Source organism: Lissotriton helveticus, chromosome 2_1 (genome assembly GCF_964261635.1).
Source record: "Lissotriton helveticus chromosome 2_1, aLisHel1.1, whole genome shotgun sequence".
Lineage (NCBI taxonomy): Eukaryota > Metazoa > Chordata > Amphibia > Caudata > Salamandridae > Lissotriton > Lissotriton helveticus.
The window spans coordinates 60155777-60176381 of record NC_136059.1 but is presented as its reverse complement, the minus strand read 5'-3'; the positions used below and the strand labels follow the sequence as shown (position 1 = coordinate 60176381).

General features: G+C 42.7%; 1 long non-coding RNA gene across 2 annotated transcripts in view; it reads right to left on the bottom strand.

The window, feature by feature from the left end:
• LOC144819208 (uncharacterized) overlaps nt 1–20605 on the bottom strand; it is a 131167-nt gene that overhangs the window by 44987 nt on the left and 65575 nt on the right. For both annotated transcript variants that reach the window (XR_013607233.1, XR_013607234.1), the window contains one exon: nt 16328–16659. This is a non-coding gene — a long non-coding RNA (uncharacterized LOC144819208). The remainder of the gene's footprint in view (nt 1–16327; nt 16660–20605) is intronic.

Below are 20605 nucleotides of genomic sequence, written 5' to 3'. Positions count from 1 at the left end.
GGGGTATGTGACACATTGTTGGTGAGATTAGTAGATGAGATAGAGGAGGGTAGGTATTGTTACATTGTAGGGATATCACTTTCAGAGGAAGAGAAGTTATCTTCTCACCGAGTTATGGGCAATACAGAATAATACAAAGATGCTTGTGACAGAGTAGGTTGTGTTCAGGGAGAGGAGAAATGCAGTGGATGCAAGTGAAGAAGAGGTCAGTTTTAAGGAACAAAAAGAGAGTTGGCAGTAAGACATTTTAAGTAAAGGTCAGTTTTTCATGCCATATTTTAGGGATAAAGAGAATCTTTTTCTGATACAGCAAGTCATTTTATAATGCAAGACTGTAGAAAGAAACTATATTATTTGCATGTGACGCAGTGTTATATAAGGTATTTTTGATAGACCCTAGAATCATGCAAATCCTCTCCCAGCTCGTAAGCTTCTGCTTTACCACCACACAAGCCAGGTCACCTGATGAGCTCACGGGTTGGAAACAAAAAATAAATGACTGGATGAATTTGTAGCAAAATATCAATAGCTTTAGGCTGTGCTTACACGAATAGGAACCTAAAGAGCGTAGTAATGTAAGAAATGTATTTTTAGATAATGATTGAAAACAATTAAAAACTCTGGAGCAGAGGTCTTTTGCTGTTTGCTCTCAAGTTTAGTGTACAAAATGAATAACAAAAACAAAGTGGGATCCATTCACATGTGTCTGGTTTGGCACAGTGCATTTGGAGGACAAGGACAGCTTCCCCAGGCATTGGCTGGAGGGTGGCGATCCAGACTTTGAGGGCTTGTGATACGTGACTGGGCTCCCTTTGGAAATTTAATGGCGATTGTTGGAAAAGGGCCAGCTTTTAAGGGTCACTACAAACATTTGGCCTCCCTCCTCCTGTTTTCTGACCTTGCTTGTGTCGGTTTTAGGACTCTGAGAATGACCATTGGTAAAGTGCATGTGATTTCTCCGCTAGAAATGGTTTAATTGACTTATCCACAATTGACATGTTAAATTTATCTGTAACTATCTAGTAAAGTGCACTACCTGTGTCCAGGGCCTGCAATTTAAATGCTTCTAGTGGGCCTGTAGCACTGATTCTGCAACCCACACAAGCACCTCTTAGCACATGGCTCAGACCTGCCACTGCAGGGCCTGTGTGGGCAATTTACATTGCCATGTTGACTTGGCATTTAAAACCCCTTGCCAAGCCTTAAACTCCCCTTTTATTACGCATACATCACCTGTAAAATGTCTCCGGGTAGCCCATTGGTAAAGGTTCTGTGTATGCAAAAGGTAGCACATATACTTTTAATGTTTTGCATGCCTTGGTAGTGAAAAACACATGCAAATGTTTTTAATTACTGTGGGGCCTACTCCTACCTAACTTTAACATTGGGTATCCCTTATTATACTTGTAATCTGCAATTCCTGATTGAGAAGAGGCAGATCTGTTGTGTCTCATGTCATTAGAATGGCAATTATAAATCCTCTTTACTGGTAAAGTTGGTTTCAACATTATTATTTTACAAATAGAAAGTTGGTATTTCTCTGCTCATAAAGATCTGTGTGCCTTCAACCTGCCTCTATTACATGCCTGAGTTGGGTGACAGCTTGAATTTGAGCATTCCCTCTAAACAGACACACACAAAGGAAGGTTAGGTATGTCTGAGTGCCGATCTTCATCCCTTCATGACTCATCCTGGGCAGGACGGGATAGAACACCTGAATAGGTAGTGACCTGTTGGGTTGATTTCTCCCTCCACCCGGTACTAAGTGTGGAGCAAAGGCTTGGAAAAAAGAACCCCTGTCCACTTCAAAGACCCTTCTTCAAAGTCACCCCCACATCAATGGCACAACTGGATATAAGTATTGGGCCTCTGACCCCACCAAATCAGACACTTACAGACATGTAAAGAACCTCTGTCAGAAAGACCACTGTGCTGCCACAAGGACTGTCACTCTGATAGACTGATGCTCTAGAAGAACTGCTTTTCTCCTACCCTGCTGCCTGCTGCTCTCTGGCCCTGCTGAGGGAAATCAGGTTTCTGCTTTGAACCAAGAGTGATCTCCAGGGCTTGTTGGCTTGCCTCCTTTGTAGACTCAGGAATATCAAAGTCTCTCCACCTGCTCCTTTGCCTAGTCCATTGGAAGTGGACCCAAATATTTGCTCCAGGGAAATTGACGCATCTCCAGTATGCATGTAGCAGAACTTGGGCATCAACCCTGTTGCAGGAGCATAATCAGTGCATTGCAGGTGAAACCGGCACATCGCCTTAAAGAACTGATGCATTGGAACCAACACATTGCTGCCGCTGCAGTGTGGGAAACCGATACATCCCCTCGAATGCATGGAGAAACCTGGTGCACTGTCTACCGAACCAACACCTCTAGCTCAGCGCATCTTCTTCAGAACCAGTGTATTGATACCACTGCGTGAATAAAATAGACGCAGCACCTGAAATGTGGGCTAACACATCGCTCAGATGCACCACGTATCTTGCTGTTGTGACCATGATCAAGGTACTTTGTTCAGCGAGCCTGCACAGCTCCTGTATCCGGCCCATGCTCAATCGGGGGTCAGCCTAAATTCCTGAGTTTGCCTTTGCCACCTCAACCAATTAAACCTCAGTTCTAATTTCATTCAAGCACTATTTTTACATTTAGTTCCTGATTTAGGTCTTGGGTGACAGGTTATTCTATCACACAGGTGAGTGATACCCCATCTGGCGAAATATGATTCCCATTATATCCTATTGCATTTATATTTCAGCAGTTGGGATATCCATCAGGATCCAACTTAGGCCTTTAATCTTAAAAATTCATATCTCGACTTCAACGTATAGATTTTGTGGTTGTGGTCTTGATTTATTTATAAAATCATAATCTATTTTTATAGCCTACTATGTAGTTTGTTTGTGGCATTTTCATTGTGTTACTGTGTGTTGTGCTGTACAAATATTTATTTATTTATTTAGTTATTGAATTTATACAGCGCATAGCTGCCCCAGCATCACAGCGCTACCCAGGTATACGTAGTTAGAAGCAGATCCGCAGAAAAAAAACACGGGATAAGCCATGTCTTTATGAATTTACGGAACGCTACATGATTCTGGAGTCTTCTAATTACATAGGGGAGAGAATTCCAAAGTTTGGCCGCCAGCACCTTAAAAGACCTGCCAACTCTGTGAACACGGGGAATACAGTCCAGCCTTTGATGAGAGGAGCGAAGAGGTTGGTTCTGAACATATGGCACGGACATGATAGCTAGGACAGTGGGAGCCTGATGAGACAAAATTGTATGAGCTACGCAGAGAGTTATGAACTGAATTATTCTCTCTACTGGCAACCAGTGTAGTTTGGATATGGACTTAGACACAGAGCATGTTTAGGGAGTGCAAGCAGAATCCGGGCTGCTGCGTTTTGTATTCTTTGAAGTTGCAGAGTACAAGATTTGCTGGTCCTTAAGTATAAAGAATTTCCGTAATCCAGCCTAGACAGAATTGTGGCCTGTAGGATGGTCTGACGAACAGAATGATCAAAGAAACACAGTAGAGGTTTCAGTCCTCTCAGTAGCCGAAAGCAGGTACCTACAACTGCCTTAGATTGAATATCAATGGACAGACTTCTATCATTCCAAATGCCTAAGTTCTTAACCACCTCCTTAGGTATGGGTGCAGGTTTGAGTGTATCCGGCCACCGCTGCTCTGACTACAAATCACTGTCTCTCCCGAGCAGAAGTATTTCTGACTTGCTGGCGTTTAGTTGCAAGCAATTTGCTGTCATCCAATCAGCAAATGCCAGATTACAGATTGCCTCCTAGGTTGCCTGCTTAGTGCCTAGCTACACAAGGTGAGCCCAGGATACTTTATAGTGTATCAGTGACTTACCGCTGACCCAGATCATGGTCCCTACTTGGACAAGCTGCAATACTTTGACAACTATAGAATGAATTTCTAACAAAGATTTTTTATAGAGACTGCTGATTAGACTGCTTGAAGCTCTTCCCTTTGGTGGATAGAGGGAGTGAGGGGTGAGCACAGTTTTTTCTCTTCCTTGATCACACTTTCAACTTGGTGGATGCGAAGAGATCACACCTATGTGTGCATCTGACCCTGCTATGAGGAGCATTACTAAACAATGACTGTTGGCCTGTGTTAGATTTTGGCGATCAGATTACCCTGTCACAACGGGAACAGATGCCCAGTCTGCCAAAATGTAAACCCTATTGTAACCAATAGGATTTATATTTTGGTGGACGGGATCTCTGTTCCAGTGTGATGGAGTAACCTGTCCGCCAAAATTTAAATCAGGCCCTGTTTGGGGATTTGCCTGGAATTGACAGTTGAAAATGAGGACTGCTTCAAACTGGTTCAGAAGACAGAGTATGCAGTTGCAGACCGAGTCAGGCACAAATTCATGGCCTCATTTACAAGAAAGTGCCTCAGTGCGGCACCACAAGCCCTTTGGCTCTGCCACGCTGCAGCACTTTCGAAGCACATAGGTGTGTCATATCTAAAAGGATATGATGGCTCCCTTTGCTCTCCCCTGTGCTGGAGCACAATTTGCTGCCATAGTGCATGGATGCCTGCATCACGGAAATCATTGTTTATGTGCAGGAAGTTGTCCCTTCCTGCACATAAACAATTTGAAATGGCATTTTTCAACTTCTATCTGTGCTGCATTAGCACACAAAAAACTTGTAAACGTCATTTTTGTAATGATTTTCTATGAGCAAAAAGGGACACCTTTCTGCCCATAAACGATCATAAATGGGGATTTCCTTGTTCTACTTGTGCTGCTGAATACAGCATGCATGGAAAGAGTGAAAAAAAACTACATTTCTCCTTGTTGCATCTCCCTACTCCTTCCCTGGGGAGGCGTAGCATTCAGATGCATTTCCAGGTTTACAATTTCTCATAAATCTGGAAATGTGTCATGTTCTATGGGTGTTGCGTGGGAACACCCACAACAACACCTATGGAATGCCCCTTTCACACAGGGTTACTTTTCCTGTCCTTGTGAATATGGGGCCGAAAAATTCCCCACCGAGGCATCACAAAAAGTGACGCACCAGCGGCGCAAGGGGCTTGCAAATAAGCCCGTCAGTTTTTATACAAGAAAAGGTGAGAAGGAAATGTTACTGTACTCATGGAGATAAATATTCACAGCAAAGAAGATGATACCTACCTACAAACTGAAGAAAACATTGGGGTGCATTTACTTTTCGCTTGGCATCAGAGACACAGTGGCATACAGCATGAATAACCCCACAAATTGAAAGATGTATCTATATATAAAATATATTGCTACACAGATTGGAAGTTGCCAACACTGTAGTGATCTTAATGCAAAGAGATGTGACAATGCCGAAGGATTGACAGCAGCACATAGCACACATATATACCCTGTACAAATAACAATTAACACCAACAAAACAGTGAACCTGCCCTCTGGGAGAGTACATCCATCTACTCAAATATATAAATTTTCCTTGCACACACCACTAAACAGACTCCGTTGGGAGATGCAGGTACCCGTCCAGAAATGTAAACATACAGCAGCACACAGCAGGGCAAATACCTCACAAACCTATGTGAATGTGACCCCACACATGTTAATATACACAGGCATGCAGCAGAATATAACCGGAGACAGACTATCACTCCCACATGAGAACAAATGCACTAGGTACAAGGGGCTGGGACATACTATTCATAACTATAACAAGTCGTGATGAGAGTCCAAGTGAATGCATCTCATGCACAGCGGGGCATGTGCCTAGACTCAGTTGAGGCTCCTCCGCTAACGTGGAGGAGCATCGGCCCACTGCTTTGCAGCAGGGTAGTAAAGAAAACTAAAATTTTAATAACTCTAGATTATTTTCATGACATTTTGTGCAGCTGGGGCAACTTTGCAGGGTGGGACAGGGCTGCTGTAATGACAGGAGCAGAGGAAGAGGTGAGAGAACTGTGTAAGTGCCTATGACTGTTTGGTCGGCTGTCTTCTGCCGAACAAAAAGCCATGTGCACTTTGCATGTTTCCCAACCAGACTGCAAAACAGACTGGGTGGAGAACATGCCAAGGCTCCCATTCCCTGACTGAGTGCCAAACCACTGTGCCTGGACCAATAAAAATGCGGCATTGTAGCGTTGTGATTGGCTTAGGGGAGCCTGGATGTGCTTCCTGTTCTGGTGATGCGAGGAACAAGGAGGAGAGATGGAGGAGAAAAGTGACAGTAATGCAAGGTTTTCTGTCTTCTTTTTGATCAACTTACCCTCCCCCCTCCCTCACCCCTCCACTCTAATCCTTGCCGGACACCAATGCCTGGAAAGGAGGGGTGTAGATTGCACCCAGAATGCCACTGAATGCTGTGTCACTGCTCCGTGCTCTGCTTCCTCTGTGAGGTCAAAAAAAATAAGTGCCACCTCAGCAGTAGATGGCATTTCTCACAGGAGGCCTTTCTACTCTTGGACTTTGTCTCACTCATTTTCTCTCCATTTCTCTCTTCATATCACATGATCACGACCCCTCACAAGACTGCCAGGTTGGAGCTCCTGCAGCAGAGTTGACTCTTCAGTTAGGTAGCAATTACAGTGCAATTTACAGCACCTTAAAGATTGTAGCTAGCTTAGGCAACAGCAATCTCTAAAACAGCAAGGTACTGCTGGCCATTCCAATTACACCAAGAGTTGCTCAGTTGGTGATAAACAACAATCCGTTCAAAGTTTGAGCCCGTTTGTGCATGCAAAAACGGGTCATACATCTTGCCCTTAGAGCCCCATTTTTCCTTGTGGTGAATTTATTTGTGCTACATATGAAATAAGCAAAACAGAGTAGATGTTGGACTGAATGTTGCACATTGGCGAAACATTCACCCCCAGTCACAGATATGAGTTTAATCCATTGTTATTTTGCTCATCTCGCCACCCCAGTTCAGACATGGCCATATGCAAATCAGTCTTGACCCTATGCCTCATGGGAACAGTCCAGCCCGAATTGCAGAGCCTTGTCTTCCCTCGACCGGAATCAAGCATCCTAGGACCTGTTTCTGGCTATCAGCCGTCATCAGCCAGGATAGCTTGACTCCAGTGGCGTAGAAAGCACGGGACCCACGTCTGGGCATACCCTTCCCACATATGGCAACCAGCAAAACACTCAAGATGATGGACGGAATGTTGCACATTGGCAAAACATTCACCCCTAGTCACAGATCTGGGTTTAATCCATCGTTATTTTGCTCACCTCTCCACCCCAGTTCAGACATGGCCATATGCAAATCAGTCTTGACCCTGTGCCTCATGGGAACAGTCCAGCCCGAACTGCCAAGCCAGGTCTTCCCTGAAACGAAACAAGAATCCTGGGACCGGTTTCTGGGTAACACCCTTTATCAGCCAGGCTAGCTTGCATCCAGTGGCAAAGTGAGCAAGGGACCCACGTCTGGGCATACCCTGCCAAAACAGGGCAAACGAAGCAAACAAAAGGAGATGATGCCACTGGAATCAAGCTATCTTGGCTGATGAGGTCTGAAAGCCTGAAACCGGTCCTAGTATGCTTGTTTCCAGTCCAGGGAGGACCTGGCTTGGCAGTTCGGGCTGGACTATTCCCATGGGGCACAGGGTCAAGACTGATTTGCATATGGCTGGGTTCAAACTGGAATGGCATGGTGAGCAAAAAATCGATGAATTTAGGCCCAGAACTCTGTACTGGGGTGAATGTATGACATTGTTCTGCATTCTGTCCATCAACTGTTGTTTTTGCATTTGTCACCCCGAGTGGGACGGGTATGCTCAGACGTGAGTCCTGTGCTCTCCATGCCACTGGAATCAAGCTATCCTGGCTGATGTGGGCTGAAAGCCTAAAACCTGTCCTAGGATGCTTGTTTCCAGTCCAGGGAGGACCTGGCTTGGCAGTTCTGGCTGGTCTGTTCCCATGGGGCACAGGGTCAAGACTGATATTGCATATGGCTGGGTTCAAACTAGAATGGCATGGTGAGCAAAAACGATGGATTAAGGCCCAGATCTCTGTACTGGGGTGAATGCATGTCATTGTTCTGCATTCATCAACTGTTGCTTTTGCATTTGTCACCCAGAGCGGGACGGGTATGCTCAGACGTGAGTCCCATGCTCTCAATGCCACTGGAATCAAGCTATCCTGGCTGATGTGGGCTGAAAGCCCGAAACCGGTCCTAGGATGCTTGTCTCCAGTCCAGGGAGGACCTGGCTTGGCAGGTCGGGCTGGACTGTTCCCATGGGGCACAGGGTCAAGTCTGATTTGCATATGGCTGGGTTAAAACTGGAATGGCATGGTGAGCAAAAAAATGATGAATTTAGGCCCAGATCTCTGTACTGGGGTGAATGTATGATATTGTTCTGCATTCTGTCCATAAACAGTTGTTTTTGCATTTGTCACCCCAAGTGGGATGGGTATGCTCAGACATGAGTCCCGTGCTCTCCATGCCACTGGAATCAAGCTATCCTGGCTGATGAGGGCTGAATGCCCGAAACCGGTCCTGGGATGCTTGTTTCCAGTCCAGGGAGGACCTTGCTTGAGAGTTCAGGCTTGACTGTTCCCATGGGGCACAGGGTCAAGACTGATTTGCATATGGCTGGGTTCAAACTGGAATGGCATGGTGAACAAAACAACAATAGATTTTGGCCCAGATCTCTGTACTGGGGTGAATGTATGACATTGTTCTGCATTCAGTCCATCAACTGTTGTTTTTGCATTTGTCACCCCGAGTGGGACGGGTATGCTCAGAAGTGAGTTGCGTGCTCTCCATGCCAATGGAATCAAGCTATCCTGGCTTATGGGGGCTGAAAGCCTGAAACCGGCCCTAGAATGCTTGTTTCCAGTCCAGGGAGGACCTGGCTTGGCAGTTCCAGCTGGACTGTTCCCATGGGGCACAGGGTCAAGACTGATTTGCATATGGCGGGGTTCAAACTGGAATGGCATGGTGAGCAAATAAATGATAGCTTTAGGCCTAGGTCTCTGTACTGGGGTGACTGTATAACATTGTATTGAATTCTGTCCATCAACTGTTGTTTTTGCATATGAAAAGAGGTCACAGTGGAGTTATTGTTTCAATCCAGTTTGAAAGAAACAAATTCAAATGCACATACAAAATCATTTAAGTGTCACCACGAGAAGTTGATGATTCCTTGTGATTTAATTTGCATCACAACATATTTAATTAATCAAACAACTAAACATGTTATGAATCAATAATCAAAAGGTTTAGTGCTCAGAAAATGGAAGGAGGGGGGCGAGTGCTTAGGGAGGGTTGTGTGGTGGTGTAAAGGAAGGGAAGGGTAATGTGTTTCATATACATCCGAAACCTGTAGAACCTATCCCGCCTTTTATTTGGCAAATGCATATAAAGAAAAACATAAGATGATAGGTACAGATAAACATGTCTCAGTCACCTATGTTTAATATATAATATAATGTGTCGACATTTTTACCCCTATAATCATAAAGGCAATGCCATCTTTATTGGGGTCTTCATCAGGACCTTGAGGGACTAGTGAAGGGGGGAACGGGAGCACCAATAGAACGCAGCACAAAGGATCCGGCTGTGTATTGAGGATGAAGGGCCCGTAAGATCTATAAATTAAAAGGTGACCACAGTCTGATGTTGGAAAGTGGTAGGTTGATTAGTAATCCGACGGCGGCTGCGGTCTGCATCCAGGAATCCAGTTAGCTTCCTGGATGAAGACCGGATCAGCAGGAAAATTATTGAGGTGATCCATGTTCACCTGAAAAAAAATGGTCATTTAGGGCTAGATGTAGGTAAATGGTATTTACCGATTCATAAATACCGAATTTTACCGATTCGGTATTTATGAATCGGTAAATATGAAGGGGGGAGATGTAGGTATTTCTAGAAATTGAAATACTGAATCGTTAATATTCGGTATTTACCGATTCGGTAAATACCGAATCGGTATTTCCTATTGATTCCTATGGGCTGTGAAGCCCATAGGAATCAATGGTAAATACCGATTCGGTAATTACCGAATTAGTAAATACCGAATCCTGCAAGGGTACAGGGGGTGTCACTTTGACACCCTCTTGCACCCCAAATAGAGGCATGTGTGCCATGTGGCACACAGACATGCCCTAAAGGCATGTCTGTCTGTCACATGGCATAGGTGTGCATGCACACATGTGCATGCACACCTGGGTTCAGTATTTTACCACCCAATTGAATTGGGTGGTAAAATACCGAATCTGAAAGGCCTTTGGGACTCAGAAGAGTCCCACTTACATTTGGGTTTACCGAATCGGTAAAATTACCGATTCGGTATTTTACAGAATCGGTAAATTTACCGAATTGGTAAATTTACCGATTCTGTAAAATAAAGGCCCCTACATGCCAATTTCTAAATACCGGTCGGTAACGGCCGAAATCGGCCGTTACCGACCGGTATTTGGGCTCCTACATCTAATCCAAAGTCCCTTATAATGTCAAGCTTGGACTACGGCAACTCACTTTATGTGGGCACGCCTAAATATTTGACGAAGAGGCTACAGGTAGTGCAGAATGCGGCAGCCAGACTTCTACTAAAAATTCCCAAGCACGCAACTATTAAAGATTCACTGAAACAGTTACACTGGTTGCCTATCGCAGCAAGAATAACGTTCAAATCCCTCTGTATGGTATGGCCAATAGGGCCATCAATAAAAAAGGCCCACTAAAACTTAGTCAATTGATGTCCAGGTACACCTCCACCAGACACTTAAGATCTTCCCAGCAACTGCTCCTAAGGACAACTAGAGCCAAAAGAGCTAGGTGGGGAGGCAGATCATTTGCCCATCTGGTACCAAGGATATGGAATGCCCTCCCTTTTGAAGTCAGAACCCTACTAAATGAAACATCCTTTAGAAAACACTTAAAAATTCTGCCTTTCTCCTTGTTAGCACCGGATGATCAGAGCTTTGCAAACAGGACTCTTTAGTGCTGGGAAGCCTTCGGGCAGCCATGCGCTTTACAAATTCCAAACATAAACAAATAAACAAACAATTCTGTCTATTATGTGAAGTACAGAAGCTGATGTCCTCTCTAAAGGTGGATTGTATTTGTGGGTCTGTGTTATGTGCGAATATAACAAGGTGAATGAATGGATACATGTGGGTCAGAGATGGTCTGAAAAATGTCACATTAACTTCATTAATGAAGATAAGTACCAGCAAACACATAAACTACCCTTAGGAACCTATTTGTACAAACAGTAGAAAAAAGTGATATAAGGTTGATGTCCAGAAAAGTACATGTCATTGAGCTGCTATTAACTGGCTAAGGAATCATCCAAGGCATACTATCTATAGAATAGAATAGATACTTCTCAATGTAGTCAGTTTTTCATTATTAAATCATTTTAGTTCAATACTGACATTTAAAAAAAAAAATGTATTGATGGTACAAGCAATAGAGAAAACACAAAAAAAGCATACAGAAATACGCAAAATAATTCATTAGTACTTAAAACCATCGAAAAATAAAAGCATACAGTCAGAGAAAACAGTATAGGTAGCTCAAATAAGAACATACATTTCTAATCCTTTCGCCTCAAATCATACCTAGGGCAAGAAACCCCAGATTTTATCTATTTTCTTTAATGCACGGTCCCCTCTAGTTCTAGCTAAGGCGAGTTCCATATCCTGTATTTCGTTCACCAAAAACCACCAATCCTTTACCTGAGGTGGTGGTTCCGAAATCCATGCCCTAGCAATAATCAATCTAGCACAAAACAGCATGATAAAAATAAGATCCCTGCATGGAACAGTAATAGGTAGTATACCCAGCAATATCATCTCAGCAGATAATGGAGTGAAAATTAACTGTTTTATTTTCAGAATATTTTCTAAGCTATCCCAAAATGAGCACAGTTTTGGACATGATACAATCATGTGTTCTAGATCAGCAGCTTGTAAGCCGCATTTCGGGCATTTTGTACGATCATTAGCAACATTATTAATAGACCATTTCGATATTTGCAGCAGAGTATAATAAAGCTGGCAAACAGTCTTATAGGCTTGGAGTTTTAAACTGGAAGAATGAACAAGAGTATTAATATTATTTAAAAATGTAGAAATATCATTTGATGCTATACCAGTCCCAATTGTAGGGATCCATTTCTGCGCCAACTTAGGGCATTCATCTGTTTTGAGTTGGCTCAAGCATTTATAACCTAGACTAATTATAGATTTATTCTTCTCCCCCCATACATACAAGCCCAAAAATCTGAATCTGAAATGTTCTTAAGCTTCAGCTTACCTATAAAATAATCACAAATCTGTATATATTTAAAGTACGTATGATTGGGTAATTTGTAAAGTAGCCTTAGTGTTTTAAATTCTAGAAAACCAATTGAGCCATACAGATCTCCCAGCTTAGTTATACCTTGAGTGGCCCATATTCTCCCCCCTGAGTCGTTAAAAATGCATGGTAATCCCGGGTTATTCCTTAGTGATAGATTCGGGTGGGAAATCGAAGTCTGGTTATTTGCCAAGATCATGTTCCATATACGAATCGTATCCTTTGCTGTCTTAAACCTAACTCTCTTAAAGTAGTTAGGGTCAATGGTTCTCATTAGAAATTGTGTGGCGTTAGAATCGAACATAAATTGGTGAAAATAATACGGATTACCGGAGTTAAAGAGACTACGTAAATGCCCTAAGAAAGAAGCATAAAACTAAATTTTAAAATCTGGGAAATTGAGCCCTCCTTTACTAAAAGACAACTTCAATGAAGACAATGCCTTTCGGTTTTTTTGTAACTCCAAATAAAGCTTTCAAAAATACCATCTAGCTTTCTAAAAAAAAGATTATTAATGTGCAAAGGTATACACCTAAATAAATATAAGAATTTTGGCAGTATGTTCATTTTGATAAGATTTATTCGTCCAAAAAGATTTAGAGGAACCTTGTGCCATTTAAAAGGTCATAATTGAGTGCCTTAATATCCCTAATATTAGAAGTAATTTTGATGCCAAGATAAATGGCAGTGTGACAGATACCAGTGATCGAAGTCCGCGGTTTGTAGTTCATAATAATTTGTGTCTTATTCAGGTTTAGTTTGTATCCGGAGATGGCCCCGAAATCATCAGCTTCTTTAATGATCGCAGCCATAGCTTCTGACACATCCGATGTGTATATTGCCAAATCGTCTGCATAGGCTGTGATTTTAAGCAAGTTGTTGCCATGGACAAAAGGTTTAATCAGTCCTTGTGATTGTATAGCATTAATAAATGGTTCCATAGTCAAAGCAAATAAAAGAGGTGATAAGGGGCACCCTTGACGAGTGCCTCTTAAAATCGGAATATTAGAAGATAACAAATTAACGTACCCTATTTTGGCATTTGGACAATCATAAAGAGCTTGTATCCTCCTAAGAAACTGTGACTTAAAACCAATTTCTTTAAGAGTAACCCAAAGATAATCCCACCCCACTCGGTCAAATGCTTTCTCAGCGTCTAGTAAAATCATACCGAGTGGGGTGGAATTAGTAGCTGCGACATCAAAAGCAGTAATAGCCATATTGACATGCAAAGTTGTATCTCGACCTACTACAAAACCGTGTTGATGTTGACTAACTAACTTAGGCATAAGAGGAGACAGTCTTGTAGCGATTAATTTTGCAAATGCATTTGCATCAGAATTAATCAGAGAGATGGGCCTGTAAGACCCACACTCTACAGGTGTTTTGTTCTTTTAAAAAAAAAAAAAGATTATCTTTGCAGTTTTCCATGACATTGGAACTTTGCCCGTTTCCCCAATCTGATTAATAACCGAGCAAAGAAGAGGAAGGAGTTCTTCACTGCAGATTTTATATATTTCAATGGGGAGAACATCTTCTCCCGCTGCTTTCCCTGAAGGGAGTGAGAAGATAGCTGATTTAAGTTCTGTAAGGTTAAAATCTATTTCAAGCTCTATCCAATTCTTTCTAATGTATCTTTCCTCTATCTCTTTAATAGGAAAGTGTTCGGGAGTATATAGCTTACTGTAATACAGAAAGAATTGTTGTAATATGTGTTCTGGTGGAGTATAGTTAACTCCGTCCTCTCCTTTTATATTTTTAATTAAAGAACAGGCTCTGTCTTCAGCAACTTTATATGCGAGTATCTTACCTATTCTATCACTAGTCTCATATTGTGATAGCTTGTACTTGTGTAGTCTTGAACTTATTTTGTCTCTTAAATTTTTTTTAATCTTAGACCGTAAAGTAGTTAGTTTAAGTTCTAGCTGAGGTTTTTTTGATGTGGTGGATACCCCTAATCCTTCGAACCTGTTAATTTCAGCCAAATGTTCTTGTAATGACCTAATATTCTAGGTTTTTCCCGGATCTCATTTTTTCATTTTGTATTTTGCCTAATAATAAACTGTTGCACAAAACTTCTAATACTTGCTTTACAAGCATCCCAGACATATATAAGTTGTGCTGAGTCCGTATTAAACTCCTAAAAAATCCTTAATATGTTCTTTCAATTGGTTAATAAATATTTAGTCTGATAACAAATATCTGGGAAAAGAAAATAATCTTGTTTCTTGTTCTTTAGATGTTAAATTAAACCGTATACCGATAGGGTTATGGTCTGAAGTTACCCTAGGGCATATCTCCATTTTGCAGCTTTCAAGTATATTATCGGGGGCCCAGGCCATGAGGTATAGAATAATATGTATACCCTGCCAGTGTAGGGTGCAGGCTCCTCCATACGTCTTTTAGATTATGTATCCGGGAAAGTTCTAGAATAGCTGCTCTTGTTTTACGCATACGTTGTGATTGCCTAGCTATCGTAGTGTCTATTTTATAATTAATAACATAATTAAAATCGCCCATTAATACTAGTTCCCCCTCCCAATCTAATAATTCTATGTTAAGGCGATCATAAACTGCATCTTCATCATAGTTTGATCCATAGACTGCGCAGAAAACATATCTGCGGTTTGATGTCATAAATTGTGCAATTACCCACCGACCAGCTTTATCGGAAGCAGTTCTAAGTATTTCTACCTTAAATAATTTCTTCTTAATTATGGCCACCCTCCGTATTGGTGCATTTAAAGATGTACATATTATTAATTCATACCCGCCCTGTTCCATTATTATCCTATCTTGGAAACGTATATGAGTGTCATTTAATAACGCTGAATGGGGATTATACATACTGACATGTATGATGTGACAGCAGAGAGCACACCCATACACATACACCCAGGAGTCCACATGGAGGATACTCCTCGCTATCAGAAGGAGCCTCTGTCAGGCAAGCGTGATCTCCTTGCGGTGGACTTGAGCCTGTTGGCACCAGACTCACTTGATTGTTTTGTTTGGTTGTACTATTGATTTGTTTCTTTGAGCTCCTTTACACTTCTTATCATTCTGTCTCCTGCAGCCAGGCGTCAGGGAACTGGCTGAGCCACCACCACATGGTGCTGATCAGAAACTACAGTAAGATTAGAATTTCTGACTGATGAATGCCTTCACATTAAGGAAATAATTGTTGATGCATTGTGTGGTGCATGAGCTGTGATACTTAAAATGGACAGGTGCTCACAGGCACTGAGTACCCGCACTTCTTGAATTTGAGGGGGAGAGTGCTCGCATTTCTGTATTTTTTATTTCAAGATCTGGTTACTTCCCAGCTCCTCTCAACTCTGATACAAACTGAGAGTACTTTCAGGGGGCCTTTGATGCCTCAACTTCAACTCACGCTTCTTACCAACAGAGTGCAATTCATCATTTGGCAAAACAATCTTTATGTAATATCCTTTTTGAAGTGTCAGTTCTGCATGCACATATATACTTTTCAAATAGGAATAGGAACTTTTAGTGATGTTTAAAAGTAGAGCAGGAAACAGCAGCAGAAACAGGGAAAGATGAGTGCCAAAACAAAATGCAATAGAGAAACATCATTTGGGGCAGGAAAATTTAACATGTTTTGTTTGGTCATATTATAGTTAACATAATTTCGAGGGTCACCTACCTCCCCTTATAAGTAACTTTGTGATATATAGATGTGTGTGTGTGTTTGTGTGTGTGTGTGTAGTGTGTGTGTAGTGAGTGTGTGGTTTGTGTAGTGTGTGTGTGGGTTTGGGTGTGTGTGTTGTGTGTGTGGGTGTGTGTGTAGTGTGTGCGTGTGGTTGTGTGTGTGTGTGTGTGTGTGTGTATGTGTGCGCGCATCTTTAAAGTATGTAAATATGGAGCTAAAATGTCTTCCAGTCATGATACTGTGAACCCTGAAAATTGTGACTTTGATATTCCCTAGCGCAATCCTTGTAAGGAATTTAGGGGAATCATTTCCAGTTAAGAGTTCTCAGTACAAAACTACTTACTATGCAATCTCCGCCGTGTAGCTGATGTCTGTGAAGTCCAGCGGCTGTATCAGAGTTAATGAATGCAGTGGCAGGATTCCTGCAATCATGACCTCTCCCGCCTTGTAGGCCACATGCTGATTGGTGCGGTTCAGAACGCAGCCGGCGGCGTCCTTTGAAACTTTCCAAGAAACACATTGAGCGGCTGTCACCAGGAAAAGAACGTGCAGCCAGGACATCACTGGTGCAAATAATGGTGAACCTGGGTGAGTGAAATCTTGCACTTTGGCTGGGCAGGAGCTGACTGTGGCGTTGCCCTTAACAGGAAGTCAAGTCTGCGAGTGTCCTCCAATCTGCCAATGTAAACATACAGATAGAAACTACTTGTAAATGCAGGTGAACGCGACAATGCTAAGGCACTTGTACATTTCTGTTACTCTAAACCTCGGGCCATATTTGTGACCATAGTGGTGCAGGGCAGCGCAACAAGTCAGCTTGCTGCCCTGGCCTCCACCACACAGAAAGGGCAGGAGTGTGCAGTATTTATCCAATACTGCCCATTCCTGTCCTTTTCCCTTGCGCAGGGGTTGTTTTAGCCGCCTAGCTCCGACGCAGTGGCCGGGTTGTTTTTGTCCAGGAAAGGGACTCCTTCCTGACTTAAAACAATCTAAAGGCTTTTTTCCTGTTTCTATGTGCATTTCAGAGGGCAGCACAAATTGATAGAGGAAGTAACAAGGAGAATTAGAGCCATTTCTCCTCTTCACGCCTCTCTGGGGGCTGGGGGGTCATATCATTTGGCACATTTCAAGGTTTACAAGGTCTTGTAAATCTGGGAATGCGTCAAAGACCATGGGTGTTGCATGGGAAACCCCATGCAACACCCATGTAACACCTACACATAGCAGAGTAATGCACTGCTGCCATTTGCGCAGTGTCGCAATAACCCAGATATTTGAAGCCACTCAAAGTCATGCAAAGTGGTTTGGAGTGAGTTAAACAATGTGACTTAAGGATTGCGTCACTCCTGCATCATGCAACGCAGACTGGGTCCTACATACGGCCCTCAGTTTCAGATTCAGAAGCTCGGAAATGTGAAATGAGGAAAGGAACCGAAGAAATGCAATTCTTCCACAGATAGCATAAACTCCAGTCTAAAACATAGCACATGACCAAACACCAACACAGTTACAAGGAAGCATAGTTCCATGGCGCATCCTAGACATGAAATGGCTTCCAGTTACAAAAATAGATTTATTTGCAGTGTGCTGTAGCTGTTCTTTTCCTTCACACAGCTCCTTTTTCACTGGAAGAGGGGCCACTTGCGGCCTAAAAAAGAGGGAGTCTTACAATGTTCCCTGGTGTTTTGGAATGCATTCTCTGCATCAAAAGGGCAGGGACAATCTGAAGGGCAGATGTACTCAGTCAGTCAGTCAAAAATACTTTATTTTGGCTTTGCAGCCATAAAAGCACAATACATTTACAAGCAATAAGATGAAATAAAAGATTACATAGAGGACAATTAGGGGTAAAAGTTCAAAAACAGCCATTCCTTAATCTACAGAAATAAGTTAAATCTTTACCTCAACTTTAACGCTCATTAAATGACTACCTGGCCCTCTTGATAATGACATGCCAGTTGTCAGTAGAACCCAGGTCACTTAGTTAAGAATTATAAAACAGTTAAAAAGCAATATCAAGACAATATTTAAGTAGACTTCTTGTTAAAAGAATAAATGAAAAGAAAAAACATTAAAAGTTGCATTCCTACATAAACAAAGTAAACACAATTATTATCATCACCTACTCTGGGCGATACTATATAGTAACAAAGGGCAGTAGGGGTATCATGTAGAGGGCAGCATCAACTGTTGCCCATCTCTTTCCAACTACAAATAATGGTAGTGTTTTGAATTTAAGTAGCCTAAAAACCTCGATATGATTTCTGAGCCCTAAATTTCTGCACAGTTGGAAGACCCACTTTGATCTATACCTATGATTTGCAGGACAGAAGAGTATTACATGGAGTTCTGTTTCTTCCGAAGTGGAGCAGCCAGGACAATCTAGTGTTGCTGCACCCTTCCATTTGTTCGTAAATGGAAGTAATGGGAGTGTGCCGTGCCTGAATTGTAAGAACAGTTTTTTTGCCATGAATGGTTGAATACTGTCCAAGGTCATTTCCAGTTGATACTGCTGCTTGACATCCAGGAACCTTGATGTCAAGGAGAATGAGGTCATACTTTGAATTAATTGAGCAAGTTTAAGTTCCTTGAGGGCTAGAACAAAGTTTTTTTTAGAAGTGCTGGAACATGTCTCCTCCGGATTTGACCACAAGTTACCACACCCCAGTGAGAAACAGACACTCCTAACATAGGACAGCCATGCTAGGTTAATAGCCCCCAATTTACACATACCATCCCTCAATTCCTCCCTAAAGTTAATTAACTCTAGCGTGCTCCAATGCGACTCCAGAATAGGAGAGGACAAGAGGCAATTAAGTCTGAGATGGGGCCAACGCCTAAGTCCATCCTAAGCAGTGTTAAGGGCATACTTTTTGGGAGACCCAACAGTTGCCTAATAAATATGTTCTCAGTCACCAGTAGGGAGTGAGATGAGCAATGGCCCCAGAGTTCGGCACCATAAAGGGATGCTCCTGTTTATAGATTTCATATGGGGGGCCAATCACTTTTTAGGCTTCATTATTTGTGTCCTGCAGTCCATTTTAACATTCAATGCAATGCCCAAATAGTCGAAGATGGGCACTCTCTCTAAGGGCCTACCATCCATTTGGGGATGTGGGCAGTTAGTGGTTTTGGCATGAAAACCATATATTTGGTTTTTTGACATTTATCACCAAGTTCCGATGTACTGCTATTTCCCACAAGGCAGCTCAGCATTTGCAGTTGCTACTCTAAATTTTGTGAGGTGCAGAGACCAAGACAGAACCATATTTACTAGGATATGGCGACACTGTTATCTTATCGAGCTCTGGGTCACTTTCAGGCTGCCTCGCACCTCACACAGACACCTCTGAGCCAAAGTGCAATGGTATGTGCATAATGACTTTAACTTTTTTTCAAATTCAAAATAATATGGTTAAAAAACTTTAAAGCATTTCCCACTTTGTTTGCAAAAGAGTGCCGCACACAAGCAAAGTCTTAATAGCTTGGAAAAAAGAATTCTCCTAATTGCACCTGTCCCAAGAAGCATACCTGTCTACCATCATTAGTAGAAGGAGCTTGCATCACACAACATAGGTGGCAGCATCGAAATAAAAATGACATCAAAGCTTTGCATTGGTTTATGTCACTTTGTGACTTTACACTGGGCCAAATCCTTGAAACATCTGCACCAAAAATGGCACCAGTGCAGACACAGGGCTGTATCTGTCTCCTGTCCTACTCTCCAGGGGGCAACGGGGACTGCACTATGATTTGCTTTCTGCACTGTCCCAAAGCAGAAGGGGTCTATGCATTTCTTTGCCACGTCTTCAGCACATACATTAACCCAAAATATCCTATGCTTAGACAAGCATTGAAACACTCGAAAAAGTATGTGTGCTGTGCAGTGCAGCACGCCTGCAATGAATGGAATGTTTTAAAAAATAAAAACATTTCTGCTTTAAGCAATATTTTTGTGGTCAATCTCTGTCTTGATATCTCAGTAGATCGGGCTTTGTGTCAAAAGCTATAAGTGCTGCTGCTCACGTTTCACCACAATGATGCCCCCTTGGTGCATGGTGGTGCAAAGCAGTGCAAAACACTGTGGACCAGATTTACAAGGCCCTAGTATCACCATTGTGTCACTGAAGAGAGGGACGTAACACAGGCTCCCGCAGCCCACGCGGTGCGGGGGGGCCCGAGCTTCAAGGGGCCCCCTCAGCACTTAACTCTGGCCGGGAGAGCTCATGATTGAGCCCAGAGGGGGCCCCCTAAGTACCGTGCAGGGAGGCCCCCTCACTTTTCGTTACACCAGTGGCTGAAGACAGAGTTACTACTCGACCTATGCGAGGTGGGTGTGCGTGGCATAGTTAATCTGGAGAAATGCAAGGCGCGGAATTCAGTTTTACCAACACTAGTAACCCCGGGAAAGCTACGGCTTCCCAAGGCAGGTGTAACGGGGGAAATATCTGTATTACTCTTCGTTACTTCCTCTTTCGAGGTGTGCAGCACACATAGAAAAAGGAAAAAGCCTCAGAGGGTTGTTTTTGGTGCAGGAAGGTGTCCCTCACTGAGCACAAAACAATCCTGTCTGTAAAACAGGCCCCCTATAGCGCCTGCGTTGGTGCCTGGCAGCACTCAG